The following is a 6,108-nucleotide window of genomic DNA, read 5'->3' as shown; positions in this document are numbered from 1 at the left end:
CTCGGCTCCTGCTGGGGTCCACCGTCACTGTCAGGCGAGGCTGGGATTTAACTGTGAAACCTGTGGACGGTCACAAAGCTATCTGAGCAATAAGCCAGCAAAGCAACATCCTGCACTGGAGTGAAAACATTCAGATATGATCAAACATGGGTTTGTTTCAGGCAGCTATTAGGACACATCCCTTCCCATAGTCTTTTTTCGTGAAAAATACATAGAAACATCAGAAGGCAAGTTAGTTGAACTGTCAGAGATCGGACATTGCATTGCACTGACTGTTTTCATGGAAAGTCCAACGACTGCCTTAGGGGAGACTGGAGACCCACTAACACAAGAGCATGTATGACAACTTCCCCAGCCCAGATGTGAGTGAAATGCAAAAGCAGCCAAAAGATGCTGCATCTCCAAGAGCCAAGGCACGACACAACCGGCAGCAGGTTACCCCCCCCACCGTTGGAGGCAGAAATTGTTACCCCTGGGGAGCTGGGGTCGAGTGGGCAGTAGAGATGCTTCTCTCTGTAATTGCTCAACCTTACGGGAGCACCCACTAAGGCAGAGCCAGTAGGTAGGAACAGCCGTGCCAAGGGTGGCCCAGTCTGCTCCCAACCCCGGCTGCCCTGGGATGGCATGGCTAGTGAGAGGCAAGCACCGAACTCACCTTCGCCCAGCCTGCACCTTGCCAGCATAGTATATATCACCTTTGCCACTGCAAACCTGATCCTCTGCCTCACTCCCCCCACCGCGCTAATCTCCATCCTCACAGCTCAGCAAGAAACGCAACCGCGAGTTCTGGATTGCAACAGAGCAGAGTTGGCTTCCTCCACCGGTGTTTCTGGTTTCCAGCGCTGGATCCTTTGGCCTGATTGCAGCTGCTTTTCCTGGTCAGAAAAGCTCATCTTAATCTCAGGGCAGGGATTAAGCACACCCATTGCTTTAACCCACAAGCTCTCCTGCCGAGTGTGTCCTCAGACACTGGGGTGGGGGGGCTCAACCTGTCTTCAGTTTGACGACACCCTCTCCTTTGATTAGCTACCTTCAAGGGTGCCAGACTTGGCCCAGGCAGCATTCATGGCCACCCAGCAGTGACTGGGGAGGCTGCAGTGGGGCGAGATCTTGAGGGAATTAATGACCGAGAGCATCTAATGAAAGATACAAAATCCCAGCTGAGGTAGAGGGCAGCACGAACACGGAAAGCACAGAGTTACAGTACTCCCAAGCTGGATACCTTAAAAACATTATACTGAGGCAGAGTTACAAGGAGGTCATTAAGGGCTAATGGGAGATTAGTCGGGTGGGTCACATACACTGACCTTGCTGTTACAGACCATTACAGTCCAGCATCCAAGAGGATGTGTAGGGCTTCGCTTACAACTGTCTCTCAGCAAGAGCTGCCAGCAGCACAAGGTGCCACCAGCTGACCATGCTGACCACCAGCTAGGGACCATTTAGAAGTGGAACTGGCTCAAGAGCAACCAAGCAAGGGGCTTGGAAGAGCCTGCAAGAAGTGCTAAAGCTTTACTGTGTGGCTGAATAGCGAAGGGCTTTGCAATAAGAAAATCTGGGGACCTGTTTTTTTCCTTTTCTGTTCCTTTACAATTAGGGACCTGCAAACACTTTCTGCCCTAAGCTGCCACATCACACTTGCATCTGGTTGAACAGACAGTCTCCTTGGAAGCCCTTGGACTCAAGGCACTGACAGGCTAGGCTGGGGCATGCCCAGGACAAGGATGAAGCCCTGGGCCCCTGCCCACCCATCCTGATGCTGGGATACTCTGCTAATTTTTGCTGAGAGGTGCTGGATCTTTTCACTGGTGCTCACCTGCTCTGGGCCACATGCCACCGTTCTGGGAAATGCTGCAGCTCTTCCAGAAAAAGGGAGGAAACCCCAAGCCCTGGTGTTCTTGTGCAGGACATCTGGTGAGGTTCAGGTGCTCAAGCAGAAGGGTGCGGTGCCACCTCTGACACCCCACAGTAGCCAAGACACCCTCAGAAGCATCAGGATGGAAGATAACACCTACGGCAGACCCACACTGCTCTCAAATAGCAGCAGGTGAGCAGGTGGAATACCTGCTCTAACATCTCAAATAACACCAGAAATCTGTGCAGGCATACTCTCTCCAGAGCATTAGGGCAGCTGGAGCAAAATTCACTCATCCATAAGCAGACAAGAAGCCACTGTTCACCTAAGTCCCTGGCACAGCACAGTACACTCTGCTCTAGCATTTATGTCCAAAAGACAGAGATTTAGATGCAACAATTCAGTAAATATAATAGTTCCTACCTAACCCACGGTTTGCTCATCCCAAACATTTGCAGCCCTGTTTGCCCTGATGGAGCAGCTAGTGTCCATCACGCCTCTTTGGGGAGTCACAGGTTTCCCGCTATTTGTAAATCTCACTGAAAATACTAAATGCCAATTACACAAGCCGAAAGAACCACAGTGACAGAGCTGCTGCTGGCAGGGACAACAGTGATCCTCCATTCGAAGGGAGCAACCGAAAACGCAGTGACACTCCTGCTGGGACCCAGCAGAAGGATGCTGTGACCCTGCACTGGAGGGCTGCGAGGCAGAGAAGGGCACACAATGCGCAATGCTACTTGTGAGACCAGCTGGGAGTTTTGTCAGTAAAGTCAGAGAGGTTCTGCGTGTGACATGAATGACCAGCTACCCCCACTCCTAAGCCAAGGTTTGATTAGATATTTATTTTTTTTTTCTGAGAGAGAGTGAAGCTTTCTTACCTCTGCAGTGTCTCAGGCACGGAGGAGCAGACCTTTCCTCTTTTCTGACTGTTGCTTTATCTCCTGTTATTTTCTTTTTACAGCGTTGGTGGTGCTGTGGGTTTGGGATCCAGCTCCCAGGAGTCAGGTTTCCTCCTCGCTGGGCAAAGGCAGGTCCCTCTCCACCTGCCTCCACCCCCCAGAAGTAGATGCTGCGGGCAGGGTGCCCCAGTGCCCGACCTGTGCTGGTCCCGTGGCACCTACAGTCCTCCATAGGTGCTGCCCACCACTGATGACAGTGCTTGCCCATCCCTTCTTGTGGGGACAATCCCTGGGAGATGGAGGGAGGGTGCTTGGGAGACATCCCTATTGCAACATCAGCAAGATTTTAGCCGACAGGTTTTGGGGGCAGGTCCTGCAGCACCAGTGCTCATGGAAGGCTTCTTTGCCATCCCCTGCAAAGCCATGAGCAGTGCTCGGGCACTGCAGCCACCAGCTCCCCTTAGGCAAGGTGAAGCCAACCCAGGTGCCATCAGCATGACAAAAATGAGGCCTGTTCATCTGCTTCATCCTTCAAAATTTCCTGACCAAGTACCAAACTGCAGGGAGCATTTGTGACTTAAACTGCCGCAGTGATCCCGACCTTACAGTGCAGCAAATCTCTGTGCTACAGGTTTTGTTGGCCAGTGAATCTGAGCTACGATAGGTATGTGCTCTTGACTAGAAGTGTATATATCAGCCTTTACTACTCAAGTGTGTTGGTGTTGGTGAAGGTCAGTGAAGATGCTGGGATGTTTTTGTCTCTCTCTCATAAGAGTTTCCAAACTTTTTCTGTTTTGAAATATGTACATTGATCTGGCAGCGATGCTGCAATAGCGTGTAACTCCCAAGCCAAATCTCATGCTTCCAAGCATCAGGAAGACATTTGCTATCAGCCAACATATGCTATTTCACAGCCTTATTTTACATCTTCTTCTTAATAATATGTAATATTCAGCTACAGCCGTTATTGGCATCTGCTGAACAAGAAGCATGCTCCAGGCTGCCAGATCTATACCATCATGTTTTCATTGTGAAAACTCAGGCAGCATATGTGCAATCACAGGAGGGTGCAGATGTTTCAGCATTCCACCTTTCTAGCACAGAAGGGAAAAAATGACCAAAATACCAGTGAAGTTCTCAGCCACAGAGGTGTGCTTTCAAACCCAGGTGTTTGGGATTGAACAAAGGGATACTATGTCTATTACATTTTTTTAACCACCTCATGATATTTTAATTATTTGCCAGGAAAATGCAAAGACTGGTCAGAGTGAAGCATGAATGGAAATGTCTACCTGTGTGAAAGCTCCAGGAGAAACAAAAGATTGAAGGTGAGAAGAAAGTTCTCCATGCTGGTCAAGGACATGAAGGAGACCCATCATATCGGTAAGCACTGAAGAAAGTGCTGTTTGTTGCAGGATCCAGAGTTCCAACCAGCTGTTGACTCCTGAAGTTTATGAAAGTTCAATCCAAAAACCAGTTCATCATCACCACTCCAGAGGACCTAAAAGACTGCACAAGAACTCAATACCTAGCTTTCCTCATCCTCCACATCACCAAAGTCCTCCTCACAGGAGGGCCTGGCCACACACAGCAATGGGTCTTGTGAAAAGGAATAAAAAAATCCTGAAGAGAATGAGTATGAATGACTGAAACCAGTTTGATGGACTTTGTTATCCCTTTTCCCTTCCTACATGGTGATTCACTGAGGTTTTTTATAATAATTTCCTACAAAATGATATAACTCATTTTGCCAGCTCTCAGAAACAAACACCTTAGCAATGGGATGAGCTTTAGATCCAGAAGCATCCATTCCTCCCTGGAGGTACACAGTGAGGTCCTGACTTAGGAAGAGTTCCCAGCCAGTAATTACACGTCACACCTCCTTCAGCAATGGGTAAAGTCCAGATAAATACACTGGGGTGTTGTACCAAGGTCTACTAGCCTGTAACAGTGGTCTCTGCTGGATCTGACTGTATCTGGTGACCACATTCACAGCACCAGCTAGAAAACATGGTCCCATTCAGCTCAGCAGCTGTGCAGGGGAACGGCCAGTCACTGCTCTGCTCCAAAATCCCACTCATCTTCTGCAGGAAAACCTTCTAAAAATAAGGCACTCCAGGACATTTCTGGGTTTTAAAAGAAGTCTTAAAAACAACCCAGGTGAAAGCCAGGGCTCTCCTCAAAGTGTATAAGAACAACCCTGCCTCTCAGCAGTATTTCTGCTCCCAAGTGGGGTTGGTCCTCGTGTGGAGTGGGGAAGTGCCGTCCCCGTATCACGAATGCACAAGTGAGCCACAGGTTCTGCTGCGTTATTCAGTTGCACACAGCAAGGGAGAGCTGAATACAGAATTAAGCCAAATGTTTGAATTGCTGTTTGGTACAGTAAAAAACAGCCCATCTTGTCACCTGCAGTATTCACAGGATAACCTGTTTTTCTTGCTTAAAATGTAAACCTCAGACATAAAAGCAAAACACCAAGAAGCTCTAAAAGGAACAGATATTCCATTTCAGGTAATCACCTTCTCAGTTACACTGCAATCACGTGGAAAGGCACAATAAAGATAAAATACGTGTTTGTGCAGAAAATCCACCTGCTGTTTCATAAAGCAAATTGTTTTCTCTCCATTTGGTAAGGCATAAAACTAGTTTGGGCTTTCTTGCTTCAAGACAGCTTTTCTCCTGGATGGGAATAAATGAAATAGTCCTGAAGGAGGAAACAAAAGTGATGTGCACACGCAGAACAACTGTGCCATCAGCTGCATTCACGTCCATGTGTTTTTTGGCTGTACCGTAGGTTACCCAGCCCTGAGGGACTGGTGGCATGAGGCCATGCCTGGGTCATGGACACACTCCTGTGCCCACCTCTTCTCAGCTCCAATTGCTGTGTCAAACTCCAACTGCTGTTAAAAGGCAAAAAGGCTCCTGACTCTGTTGGTAACCAGTGCTCAACGCCAGTACGGCTTCTTGGCACCACAAGGGAAAAAGTGGAAAAACTGCTTTGCCTGGGGCTGTATTTTCTCCCGGGGCGCTGTAGCAGGAAGGTGGCTCTCAAGACTGACCGCTGCACACCCGCAGCCCGTGATGACAATTCCACCGTGTGACCTGCTAGGAACACTCTTGGGTGGGTGTCTTTGGTGGAGCTGGATACCACAGGTGCGAGGTTTGAAAATGGGGCTTGTTTGGTCACACCCCATGGAAGGGAGCGCTGTCACCTCCAAATCTATTAGTGTGCTCTATTGGCATTTTACATCCTCCGTGGTTAACAAAAATAGTCTGTTATGGTTAACCTTGTTCAATTTGAAAGATTAGTAATTCATGAATATTTAGGAAAGATCACAGTACATCAATACT

The sequence above is a fragment of the Vanellus vanellus genome (genome assembly GCF_965231255.1).
Source record: "Vanellus vanellus genome assembly, chromosome: 1".
NCBI classification, from domain to species: domain Eukaryota; kingdom Metazoa; phylum Chordata; class Aves; order Charadriiformes; family Charadriidae; genus Vanellus; species Vanellus vanellus.
This window is presented reverse-complemented; position numbering follows the sequence as displayed.